Genomic DNA, 12,968 nt, shown 5'->3' with positions numbered 1-12,968 from the left:
TTATTTAATCAGAATTTATTTTGTTGTTTGGGCAATTTTTGAGATCTCATATGCATATTTTCTACTTTGTAGATTTTTTTAAACAAAATGTCTCATACCAGGTTGATTTGGATAAACATATAAGGGAAGCAGGCATTTTCAAAGAGAGAAATGTATACTGAAATGAAAAAATGGGCATTTAAATCTGTGACAGGTTGTCCAAAGAAACGTCTCATTTTTTCAATACTCCCAAACCAACAAAACTATATGGTTCTGTGGAGGACAAGGCATATATTGTTTTTTGTTTTTTTATTTTTCAATTGTTTATTTATATCAGTATAACAAATGGATATTTATTTTATGCTTTAGATTATACATCAACATTGTAGTTATTCATTACATTGATCAAATTGTTTCAGCTTTGGCCATTGAATATATTTTTTAATTTTATTTTTTATTTTTTAAAATTTACATCCAATTTAGCATATAGTGCAACAGTTATTTCAGGAGTAGATTCCTTAGTGCCCCTCACCCATTTAGCCCATCCCCCCTCCCACAACCCCTCCAGTAACCCTCAGTTCTCCATATTTATGAGGCTCGTCTGTTTTGTCCCTCTCCCTGTTTTTATATTATTTTTGTTTCCCTTCCCTTATGTTCATCTGTTTTGTCTCTTAAAGTTCTCATATGAGTGAAGTCATATGATATTTGTCTTTCTCTGACTAATTTCACTTAGCATGATACCCTCCAATTCCATCCATGTAGTTGCAAATGGCAAGATTTCATTCTTTTTGATTGACACGTAATACTCCATTGTACATATATACCACATCTTCTTTATCCATTCATCCGTCGATGGACATTTGGGTTCTTTCCATACGTTGGCTATTGTTGATAGTGCTGCTATAAACATTAGGGTGCATGTGTCCTTTCAAAACAGCACACCTGTATCCCATGGATAAAAGGGCATATATTGTTTTTACTATATTTACTTCTTCCACAGATGATATTGAATAAATGACTTTGTGCTAATTGCTATAACTAAGGGGATAGGTCTTTTTACTCCCAGGGTCCTTCACAGAGACCTATCACAGAGCATGCTTAAAATGTTTGTTGTTATATTGGTCTCCCTGTCTTCTGTGCAGGTAAGTTGCTCTATGCTTGAGATCACTACATTGACACAAAAAATGGAGTTTTTGGGAAATTTTTGCTAAAAATCAGATGGTACATTATAAAGCCAAATAGAAACTTTCTCGTGACTCGAGGCTACTGTGGAATATTAGTGGCACTGTGCTTCATTAGGACAAATTACTGAGAAGTGGCTGAACTGCCATAACTAACAGCTTCAGGTTTTTGTTCCTATTAGTGCCAGAACTGACATTTTAAACTTAAGCCAGTTTGTGCAGGCTGGCAGTTACTCATGTAGTCCTATGGGGAGATCTGATAAGTGCTAGAAAATCTATCTGCTCCCAAATACTTTCATCATGGCACTTAAAATGAGCATCATTAAAAGTTCTGTCTTTGAGGTTAAACCCTTTATTCCAAAATTTGTTTTGAAATAAAATTACCCTAGAAAAGTTTATTTATCTGGTCCTAAAATTATAATTTTATAATATCAAATTAGATAAATAATAGAACACAGATCAGGTGTTTGTAAATAATCAGTTTATTTAAGAACAGTACGCATAAGATTATTTCATTCACTTTACTATATAGTTGGATGAGATTTAAAAAATGGATAACTTTGTCATTATCACTATAGTCAAGTACAGAACCTTTCCCTCACCTGAGTTATCTCTTTGTATGTGATTCTTTGTGTGTGAGCCATTTCTTTGGTTTCTCCTTATTTTTTAATCACTTGTTTTCAGTAATCAGATTATAATATGTCATGGTGTAGTGTTTTTTGTATTTATTCACCTTAGGTGTCATTTTTCAATGTGACAATTTGAAAGATTCTGCTCATTCTTTCTTCAAATATCGCCCTCACACACTGGACTCCAATTTTGTATATATTAGACATCTTGGTATTACCTTATAGGCCCCTGGTGAACCACTTTGTTTTCATTCTTTTCTCTCTTTGTGCTTTATTTTGGGTAGTTTCTCTTTGCATTTGTATGCCTTCAAGTCCACTGATATTTCCTTCTGTAAATTCCAATCCACAATTGCATCCAAGTTATCATTCAGATATTATATTTTTAGTCTCTAGAAATTCTGAAGTGTTCCTTTTTTATCTTCTGTTTCTTACCTTATTATGCTTTCCTAATATCTTTTAATCTGTTTAAAGGTTTGTACAGGGATCAGTCCTTTGAGTGACCAACTCTTGATTTCGGCTCAGGTCATGATCCCAGGGTCATGGGATCAGGCTCCATATTGAGTTTGTAGTCTGCTTGGAATTTTCTCTCCCCTCTCTCTCTTTGCCCACCCCCCCCCCCATTCACTTGCGTAAATGCTCTATAAATAAATAAATAAATAAATAGTTTGAGCTAGGTGTTTAAGGCATTTTTGTCTGACAATTCTATCATTTTTATCAGATCTGGGTCTGTTTTTATGGATTCTTTTTTGTAGTGGCTATAGGCCATTTAGTCCTGTACTTTTGCATGCTGGTTATTTTTTATTAGATGTGAGAAATTGTGAATTGTGTGGTTTTGAACGGTGATTTTCTTTCTTTAAATAGTTTTGAGCTTTGCTGGCATGGAGTTAGGTTACTTAGAATAAGTCTGATCCTTTTAGGGCATGCTTTTCACTTTTTAATTAAAGTTTTAAAACAGCCTTTAAGGCTGCTACATAGGTATGGCTCTTCTAAGCTCTCTAACCAGGGATGCATGTATCATGACATTTATCAACCCTGGCTGGTGGGAGCAAAAATTCCTCCCCACTTGAGAGAAACTCTGGAGAATTTTCAATGTACTACTTTACAGTTGGTGTTTTTCTTGGCTTCATGAAATTTTGTTCCACGCATTGTAGATTTCTATTCAAAGACCCAAGAAGAAGCTTATGCAGATTTCCCATGTATGTGTGTGTGTGTGTGTGTGTGTAACCCCTTCCTTTTGGATATTCTCCCCCACAGAATTTAGCCAACTTCCTCCCTTAGCTGTAATCTCTGTGTTCAACTCAGCCAGCTTGCTTGGTCTTGCTTGAATACCCCCTCAATGTCCTCTGATCCACAAACTGCCCCAGGGAATATAAGGAGGGGAAACTGGAATTCACCTCACTTATTGTCTCAGAGATCACAGCTGGGCACTGCCTATTGTCTGATGTGTGAAATTGTTTATTAACAAATATTTTTTCTAATTGTATAAACATTTTGACAGAAAGATAATTCCCATAGCAGTTAATCTTTCATGGATAGTAGTGGAATTTCAGGTGAGTGTGGATGAAAGTGATGATAATACTTCTTAAAAAGGAACATCGTCCTAAAGGGTAAAACTGAGTAGAAAACTGAAGCAGAGAATTCTGGGAGACCAGAGTATAAAAATACAACACAATTATGGATGAAAGAAGCCAAGACAAAGTTTACTTACTGCCCAACTTTTCATATACGAATATTCTATTTTAGTTATGTCCATCTCCATGAAGAAATCTACGGAGCATTCAGCAAAGCTGCAAAGAATCATTATCCCCACGTTCCTCTTTCCAACTACTAAAGTACTGCAAGACAGGAAGTCTAGGTTTATTTAGCCTTAAGGAAACGTAAGTTTGGGTTCCAGCTTCTCCATCCCTCACCTGATGCTCTTTTTCAAGCTGTTTCTTCACACTGATGCTTCACCTCTCAGTTCTTGTTGCCTCTGGTTCCTTGCATTCAAGATGTACAATAGCCTGCCAAGGTTTATTACGACTAAGCTTTCCTAGTTCCACACTTAAACCTATTTATTCTCTAAGAAAAATCTACATTTGTAGCATTCTTTTGCAAAGGATACTTATACACATATTTGAAAAAGCAGTCTCTGACATAGATATTATTTCCATATATATATATATATATATATATATATATACACACACACACATATATATATGATTATTTTTATAGAATTTTTAAAACACTAAAAATAAATAATAAAGAAAGAAAATCTTATCTCCTGTCTTGAAAAGCACTCAGAACCCAAAAGAAATTAGAGTCCTGGCCCTATGGGGAAATACAAAGCATTCTATAGAGTGTTAAACTTGAGCCAAAGGGGGGGATATTTTCTTCTTCATTTAATGTCTATTCTTTCTCTTTTCACAATAGTGTAGCATAAAATAAATCACTTCTAGTTTTTTCATTCAAATGGGTAAGCCAAATTAAATTCCATGGAAAGGAGACGAATCTTACCATTTTTTAGATAGTTGGTTTAATAATGGACTTTGACAAAAAAGAAAAATTTTTAAATACTTAGGGAATAAATTATATGACATGATTGTTAATGAATGATGGGAAATGTTGAAAACAATTCTTAATGCCTGATGAGGCTGACTGTTTCCCTTATTCAGTTTATATAATTAAATATAAAACATCCCTGCAAGGTGAAGGAAATTATACTTTTAATTTTTTAATCTAATGTTGATAATATTCAATTAAGGCTGTCAACATAACAGTTGACTTTGTACCTGCTATTTGGAGACCTGCTATTACAGACCTTGAAGAAAACCCTGTTCTGGATAAAGAGGCAGATTTGTATTATTAACTATACAGAGACACAAGGGAAAAGTTGAAGATTTAGTTGAAAAACTTAACTGCTCACTCTGAATTTGCTTGCTTCCAAAGACCCAGGTTAAGTAACTAAGAGTATTTTAAAACACATGTGGTAATTGATTCTGTTTAGTTTAAATGAGACAGGACTTTGACTATCTGTACCATAATTTCATTTTGAAATATTACTGGTGTTGTATTGCTTCAAATCGTCAAAGGAGAATGGATAGTTCATCCTGAACCATTTTCTCCCTGTAGTTCTAAGTTATAGCAAGCAGTACATCATAGTGGTAAGACCTTATGACTTGATATAGTGATATTGTGCCTGCTCATTTATACTAGTGTTTTTTACAAGCTCACATACTTCTGGTCACTTTATTTCTGACTCTGAGACTTCTCTTCCACACAACAAATACCTCCAAACTAGTTATATTTTCTTAATGTTCATTTTTAGCAACACATATTCTTTTTTATTCATGTAAAATTAGTGTATAACATTATATAAGTTTCAGGTGTACAACATTATCATTCAACATCTGAATACATAACATATCCCTATGTTCACTGCAGCATTATTTATAATAACCAAGGAATGGAAACAACCTAAGTGTTCACTGATGCTTGAATGGATAAAGAAAATGTGAGCTGTGTGTGTGTGTGTGTGTGTGCGTGTGTGCATGTGTGTGTGTGTGTGTGTGTGTGTGTGTGTATTATATATGGGAACATTTATTCTTATATATTTATCATTCTGAAGCCAATGCAAATTAGTATAAATGGACCCAAACATTTGCCATTTTCTTTTTAGGGCCTTTTAAGGGCCTGGCCTACTGTGACAAAAGTTTTATGCAGACATTTTTATTTTTCATTAGTACATTCCTATATTTACTATGGATTGTAAGGAAAAATAACCATTTGTTTGATATTTATCTATAACATTTGAAAGTCAACATCAGTTATTTTATTTTAGTTTGGCATATGAATAAATGGCAGTAAAATTTCATTTTCAGGATTCTAAAGATCTGAAGTATCCAAATATGTTTTAAAAAATTTTTTTTTAAAAATCATGATGTATGTAAAAAATAGCTATGGCATTGTAATAATTCAAGACGTATAAAATTGCAGAACTGAAATGTTTGTCAAAGGAAGCCAGAAGAATAGATGAGAAACAAGGTCGGGGGCGGAAACAGGTAGGAACAAGACTTATTTTTGTGTCATTTTGATTTGTGAACCATACGATGTTTAGCTATTTGAAATAAGCTGAAAGTCTTGTGGTAGTGGCGTTATCCATTATCAAAAAGGCTACAAATGAATGATAAGTGTTCACTCAGTGGCCCAATCTGTGGACCCAGACAGGGTGTTGTCTCTTTTAATGACGATCGAGAATGTTGTAAAAACTTCATGGATTCATGAAACAAAGATAATTTAGCAGAGAGCTGGAGATCCTCCAGATGTACAAGCTGAAGGAAATTTTTGAAAAGGAAAGACATAACAAGAGGAAGCAGATGACACTGACGGATGTTTTCAAAGGAACTGTCACATCATCCTCTCCTTTGGTTCTGCAGATGCTGTTAGAACTAATCCTGATGATGAGTGATTTTATTTCAGTGCTATCTGCAGATCAAGAATTCTTTGGTTAATACAGTTTCTCTGTTTTTTTTTCCATTGAGCACAATGCCTTTTGCCATTTTGAAGAAAAAAAGTAAATATTGCAAATTTAGCTTAAAGTAAATGAAATGCTTGCAATGCAATTATTTTTTTGCTTTCAGTTTATTAAATATTTATGGCTTATTTTTGCCCCATTTATAGTCAAAGCCTGATATTTTAATAAATGTAAAACAATGGACATAAAATATGTTCTTCAGTCTACTTCATGATATGTTTATAGAAAGTAAAAAGTTGTTTAGAACAAATCTTAATAAAAGTTTCAACTACCTACTTGTCATATCCATATTATGTAAATATATTAACTACCATAATATTGTCTTTATTCTTAACTATCGTGCTCTAAACATTAAGGTATCAAAACATAGAAACATTAAACTAAAGAACGGCCAATCCTAGATATCCAAGTAAAGTAACAATTTAATTCAATGTAGCATCTTACCTAATATTCTGCATTCTAATTTACATTTATAAAGAATATTAGAAAATATTAAGTTAGAAGTCATTCATTTTTCAAATGAGGAAATTTAGATTCATAAAAATCTACCAATTTTCTCAGCCTCACAGAACTAACTAGTTGATTGAATGCCAGAATGAGGTTTACTGTCTTTTTGAGCACAATGTTCTTGCTTCTAACTCACAAACTCAACTTGTTTTTCAGGTTTTTTTTTTAATTATTATGAAAATTTTGATAGGCATTTGAATCTATCTAGATAATTTTAAGTTATACTAATGTGCTTTGATATTGGGTTTAGTTAAAAAAAAAACTTTTGAAGTTCTAAGAATGATTATTACTATTAGATATAAGAATAGCTCTGGGGCATTCTAAGTTCAGAATCAGTAGATAAGAGTGTGAGGAGAGAAATCATAAAGAAGACTCTCTAAAAACATTTCTAGAGCAATAAATAAATAAATAAATAAGACTTGGAATGCAAAGGAAAATGGTAAAGACAGAACCATCTAAATGCTGATGTATAACACTGACTAACCAGCTAAACTAAAACTAAAAAGCCAGATATGATATGGACATGGGTGATGGTAAGAAAATATATCCTTTAGACATAGGGAACTTGCCATTTAATCAACCTTCTAGAATAAATCATTTGAATTAATTTTTATAATAAAAAAAAAAGAATTAAGTGACAGGGAAGGCAAACAAAAGCATGATAAATTTCTTGCTTTATTTGGGCAGAAAATACATTTCTTGGTAAACTTTAGATATTGATTTATCTGTTCTTAAATATTTGTTATTATTGTTAAATATTTGTACTCAAAAGGGAAAAAGGAAGAATGGAAATAGGATATATAATTTCCAAATCATCAGATGAAAGAAACAAAGGAGGCACATATAATAAAAATGTTGAAAAAACAGTAAAAGGATGGGAAGCAATAAACCAGGCAAATATTTATCAAACCACTCACCATAGGTTGGGCAATATTAATATCAGATATAATAATATGTAAGATTCAAAGATTCAAATAGAAGAGAATTTTTTGGTAAAAAAGTTACACTGACAAAAACTCAGGAGAAATTAAAAACTCAACAGTCATTAAATAAAGACTTTAATATGTTTTACCCAAATCAACAGAGCAAACTTCCCAGCCATCTTCAAGTCATACAGTAGCTTTATGTAAGATATATTTAATTTTATTCATATATATATTACTTAAATATTTTAGAACCAATATTTTTTAACATGGCAGACTGGATCTAAACACACTACTTTAGATTGTCCTTACCCTTTATTCACATTTAAATCTATGCTATTTGGTGCCATACTGGAATAACGAACCCTAAATCTGTTGAAGGATTTGCTATTATTTCTGGCAGTGAAGTGGAGGGAGAAAATGAGTGGACAAGGAAGGACAAACCCTACTTCAGAAATTTTTGAATTATAATGAGCAATTTTTCATTCTTTCTTAGAATGTGCACAACATTCATGTGAATCTGTGGACTAACCAGATTCTTCACAAAGAACATTTTCAAAATATGTGACAAGATCTATGACTGCCAAATAATTCTAAATGGGAAGTTAACAGTATTCTCCTAGCTCTAAAAATACCAAGAAATCCTTCAGTGTTTTAGTTCTAATTTTTCCTCATGCTAATTAGATGAGATTTTAATCTCAGAAACAACCCTACTATGTTCTATTTCTCACTTAATTGGCATATAGTATTGTTATTTGTGCTTTAATTACAAAAAGGAATGTCAATTAAAGCTATTACACAGAAGCCTCACTCTTGGGGTCCATACCACGGGACCATTAGAGGTAAATCAGTTCATGAGTCATGGTATGATTGTGGTAATAAGACTCCTCCTCAACTATGTCCCACATGTATCTTGCTCTGTGTCAAGAAATGCTCAGAATCAAGAAAAAAAACTTCCACAAAACCAAATGTCATCCATATTATAAGACAAAATGACCCCAAATTCACATTTTTATCCTTAGGAGACAGCTTTCCACAATATAGTTGACTGTCATGATAAAATTCCCATCATCAGGGGTCAACCCTTGCACTAATGAGTGTCCTACTATACTTACAAATGTTAATACTTTGATATATTTAATGTCTGCAAAAAATTTATTCTTACACATTACTTTACCATCCAAGTATGAGTAAATGCTCCAGTTGTAAGTGATTTCCCTCACAATAAAAACTTTCTAAGTAATACACTGAACTTACCTCAATGAAGCTAAAAACTTTTAAAAATCCCAATCAAAAATCTAAAATATATATCCCTATTATTTTTAAAGAAAGTGAATAGTGATGTAATTTGATAGAGTCTTAAGTCGAGTCAATTTTTTTTTCCTCAATGTACAATTTGGAGAATTTTATAACAGTAATTCTTTTTAAAAATAGACTGCTCAATCATAACGTTGTTCCTTTAAAGTACACACACACACACACACACACACACACACTACATTTAGTTTCAAATAGTTTCTCATGTCCCCACACAATGAAACCTGTTTTGATATTAAAATTATTACAGACCTAGCTTCTAAAAAGCCTTATAATTTTTGAATTGTGAAAATCTGAATCTTGTAGGGTAAAGTAGGCTTGGAAGATGGGTGGAGAGAGAAGAACAACACACAAAGCCAAAAGAAATGCCTGGAATGTGATTGATATTTGGACTTGGTGCAAACACATAGGGCAACGCCTACAGGAGAGGCTACAGTAAGAGAGAGTACAATAATAAATAAAATTTTGCTGTTTTAAATTTAAAAAAGAAATTTTATAACAATGTGAAATAATCACAAATTTAGTTTACAGTTTAGTCAAGAAGAGTTCACCTCAAGTGCTCTCAGATATTTCTGTTGCCCTTATCATCTTAACTGGTTACTCGCCCAGAATGGGTTATGTTTATAAGTCAAGATGCTTCTTCCTTGACTTTAGTGGCCTCTAAGTTCATATGAAATTTATAGGTTTATGTCTTTTCCAAAATGGATCACATCTGGTTTTCTGGAAACTGTGGCCAGTTTAAAGCATTCAATATAAAATGAGAACTAAAAATGTGTTAGCTGGCTTTGTGCAGAAGAAAAAAGATATGAAAAGGATATATAATTTTGATATTATGGACATTATTTCATTATTTTTGCAGTTTTAATATCAGCACAAAGTACTAAAGCTGACATTTGGATACACGACACCAAATGGCAGAGCTGTTTCAATCATATAGTGCAGAGAACCATTTTTTTCTCTCTTATAACAAAAATAGAATTCTTCATTCTAACTATGAATGAGAATTAGCAAGGGAAGTTTTCAAAGACTTAATATGATGGAAGCTCTCATTAACAAGAAAACTTATTATACAAATAGGATTATAATAAAGCTGGCCTGAGTCAAATGATCTTGAAGAGCCAAAATACTTAGATGAGTATCTTTCTTTTTTTTCTGTTTATTACATATAATTCTTTGAAACATCTTTGCTATTTCCTGACTTGTTCTTGTTTATAGTGTTTTATTACTTAGGGATTGAATACTGAAGAAAATATTGTAGTATCAGTTTGGTAGGATAGTCTGCATTAATAAATATACCCCAACATAAATAAGGGATCAAAAACAATAGAAATTTTTTCCTTCATACCCTTAACAGTTCAAGGAAGGGGCTACTTACTTTTTAGCTGGAAGCTCTCTTCTTGTGGTAACTCAAGGACCCACACTCCTTATGCCTTGTGACTCTGCCAATTCAGAAACATGGTTGTTCATTTCTTTTTTGTGGGTGTGCCATGGATTCATCTTTCACTCTGGAAAAGCCTAAGTACAGCAATTTTAAATACATAAAAGATACAGGAGTATAAAGGGAGACAATTATATTGCCATAATTTATTAAAATGTGTATAAAATGAATTTATGCCACAGTGAATACATGTGCTTTTGAAAATGTTTATTTAAGGGTGCTTTGGTGGCTCAGTCAGCTAAGTGTCTGGCTTCAGCTTGGGTCATGATCTCATGGTTAGTGTGTTCGGGTCCCTTGTGGGGCTCTGTGCTGACAGTGCAAAGCCTGGAGCCTGCTTTGGATTCTGTGTCTCCCTCTTTCTCTGCTAATTTCTCCAGTTGTGCTCTGTCTCTCTCAAAATGTTCATTTAGTTTTGAGAGAGAGAAGAGTGAAAGCAAGTGTGAGGGGGGAAGGGGCAGAGAGAGAATCCCAAGCAGGCTCTGCACTGTCAGCACAGAACCCCACCTGGGCCTTGATTTCACAAACCGTGAGATCATGACCTGAGCCAAAACCAAGAGTCAGTCGCTTAACCGACGGAGCCACCCAGGTGCCCAAAGAATGTGCTTTCTAATCAACATTAACTAAATTTAGCTGCACATTTCTAATAACCACCATAGTTGTGAACTAGTGATGAGGGTAAATAATGTTTCAAGATATCTGTAGCAGCAGAAATGTGATATGAAATACCTGTGAGTTTGGCAACCAAATAACCAGTAGCACTAATACTAGTGGGATTGTTTGATTGCCATCATAAGTGAAAGAAACGTTAACTTTCAGTTAGAGCTAGCTAAAAGACAGAATTCATCCCCATCTAAGTTCATGAATCCTCTGAATTCTGTCTACAAGCCCCCAAGGGCTAAGAACTCTTCCCTGGTGTGCTCCAAACCAATAGGAGGGAAAGTGAACACAGAAGAAGTTTTCTATGTTTCATGCTTGGACTGGTATATTGCAATTCATTGCTTCATCAATTGGGTCAACAAACACTCATGAGATTTTCCATGGAACCAGCACTGTCTTGGGTTCTGGGGATACTGTAGTCAATAGCTAGCTAATGCCCTTCCATTCATGGAGATTTTATTCTTGTGGGGGTAGAAGAGGGGAAATAAATGTGCAAACAAGTAACTACATAGTAAGTCTTATGGTATGACAGATACCATCTGAAATCAATAAATATTTAAGTTTCTTGAGTCATGTCTTTCTATGTATTCTTTTAAGTTATGCCAAATATCAAGAGTGTCAGAAGTATCAAAAAGGGAGTTCAGAGGGTCACGACTACCAAAAAGGCCCACTCTAGGGAAGGGAAGGCACATATATTGTGAAAAATATTTTCTAGTAGCCTAGTCAACTTACAAACCTTAAAGGAAGGTACAATGGTCCTGTTATATCTCTGGCTCTAGAATTTTCTTTCTCTTGTGTTTTCTAACATTTTGATGTTTCTTTTAGTTTCCAAGCCCTTTTTGATTTATTATAAACTTAATAAAATGTACTGACAAAATGGGATTACAATTATTATTATATTAATGTATTAATGTATTAATGTATTATATTAATGTATTATATTAATGTATTAAAGTATATTAATGTATTATATTAATGTATATTAATGTAGTATATTGTTATCTGGCTCATGATCATTATATTTCTAGAAAGAAGCTGGCTTTTTATCTAATAACATTAGATTAGAATTAATGGTTCATGTTCGTATGAATTGTAGAGAGGGCAGCTAAGTGCCTGGTAAAGCCCAAATAAAACCTTGTGGTAATGCCAAGGAGGAAGAGAATGATTGTCCTTAGAAATCTAAAAATAAATAAATAAATTAGTTAATTAAAAAAATTCCAAGTGGAGGTAAAGTTTGCTTTGGGATCTCAGGAATAAATATAGTATTTCAACAGGTAGAGATCTTATGACATGGCACCCCAGAGAACACTGTGAACAAAGAAAAAAAGAAAAACATGTTCTTGAAATGATGAATGTCCCAGGTTGAGTATAATACAGGGTTCATGAAGGAGAATAAAACAGAAGACAAGTCTGGAAAAAGTTGTAAGGGTCACATCTTGCATGACCTTGATATTCTGCCAAGCTTTTGGTATTACACACACACACACACACACACACACACACACACACACACACACGCCTGGTTAGGAAATAGCATGAGGAAGAGAGAAGAGGGAGAGAGACCAGCTAGATCACCACTGTGAAGTCCAGGAAAATGGATAAGCTCCTAAATAACGCATTTGCTACACAAAGGAACATCGGTGGATTAATTTGAGAGAAGAATTAGATTTAGAAATAACAGGTCATAATAGCCAATCTATCTGCAGAAACAAATGAGACAAAGGAAATTGCAGGAGTGCTCTTTGGTTGATTAATCTAGAGGAGAGTGATGCTGTATAATCCATGGTGGAAAACAAAGGCGGATGGGCTGACAGAGACAAA

The 12,968-nt window shown here is 33.5% G+C and overlaps 1 protein-coding gene across 1 annotated transcript in view; it reads right to left on the bottom strand.

Annotated features, from left to right (window-relative positions):
* Window positions 1-2,460: 2,460 nt before the first annotated feature.
* LOC123380048 overlaps window positions 2,461-12,968 on the bottom strand; it is a 443,229-nt gene continuing 432,721 nt past the window's right edge. The window contains exon 7 of the mRNA XM_045037315.1: window positions 2,461-10,567. The gene's annotated coding sequence lies outside the window, so the exon portion shown is untranslated. The remainder of the gene's footprint in view (window positions 10,568-12,968) is intronic.

This window comes from Felis catus, chromosome C2 (genome assembly GCF_018350175.1).
Source record: "Felis catus isolate Fca126 chromosome C2, F.catus_Fca126_mat1.0, whole genome shotgun sequence".
In the NCBI taxonomy this organism is placed as follows: domain Eukaryota; kingdom Metazoa; phylum Chordata; class Mammalia; order Carnivora; family Felidae; genus Felis; species Felis catus.
The sequence above is the reverse complement of the archived record's forward strand: the minus strand, read 5'-3'. Positions and strand labels throughout refer to the sequence as shown.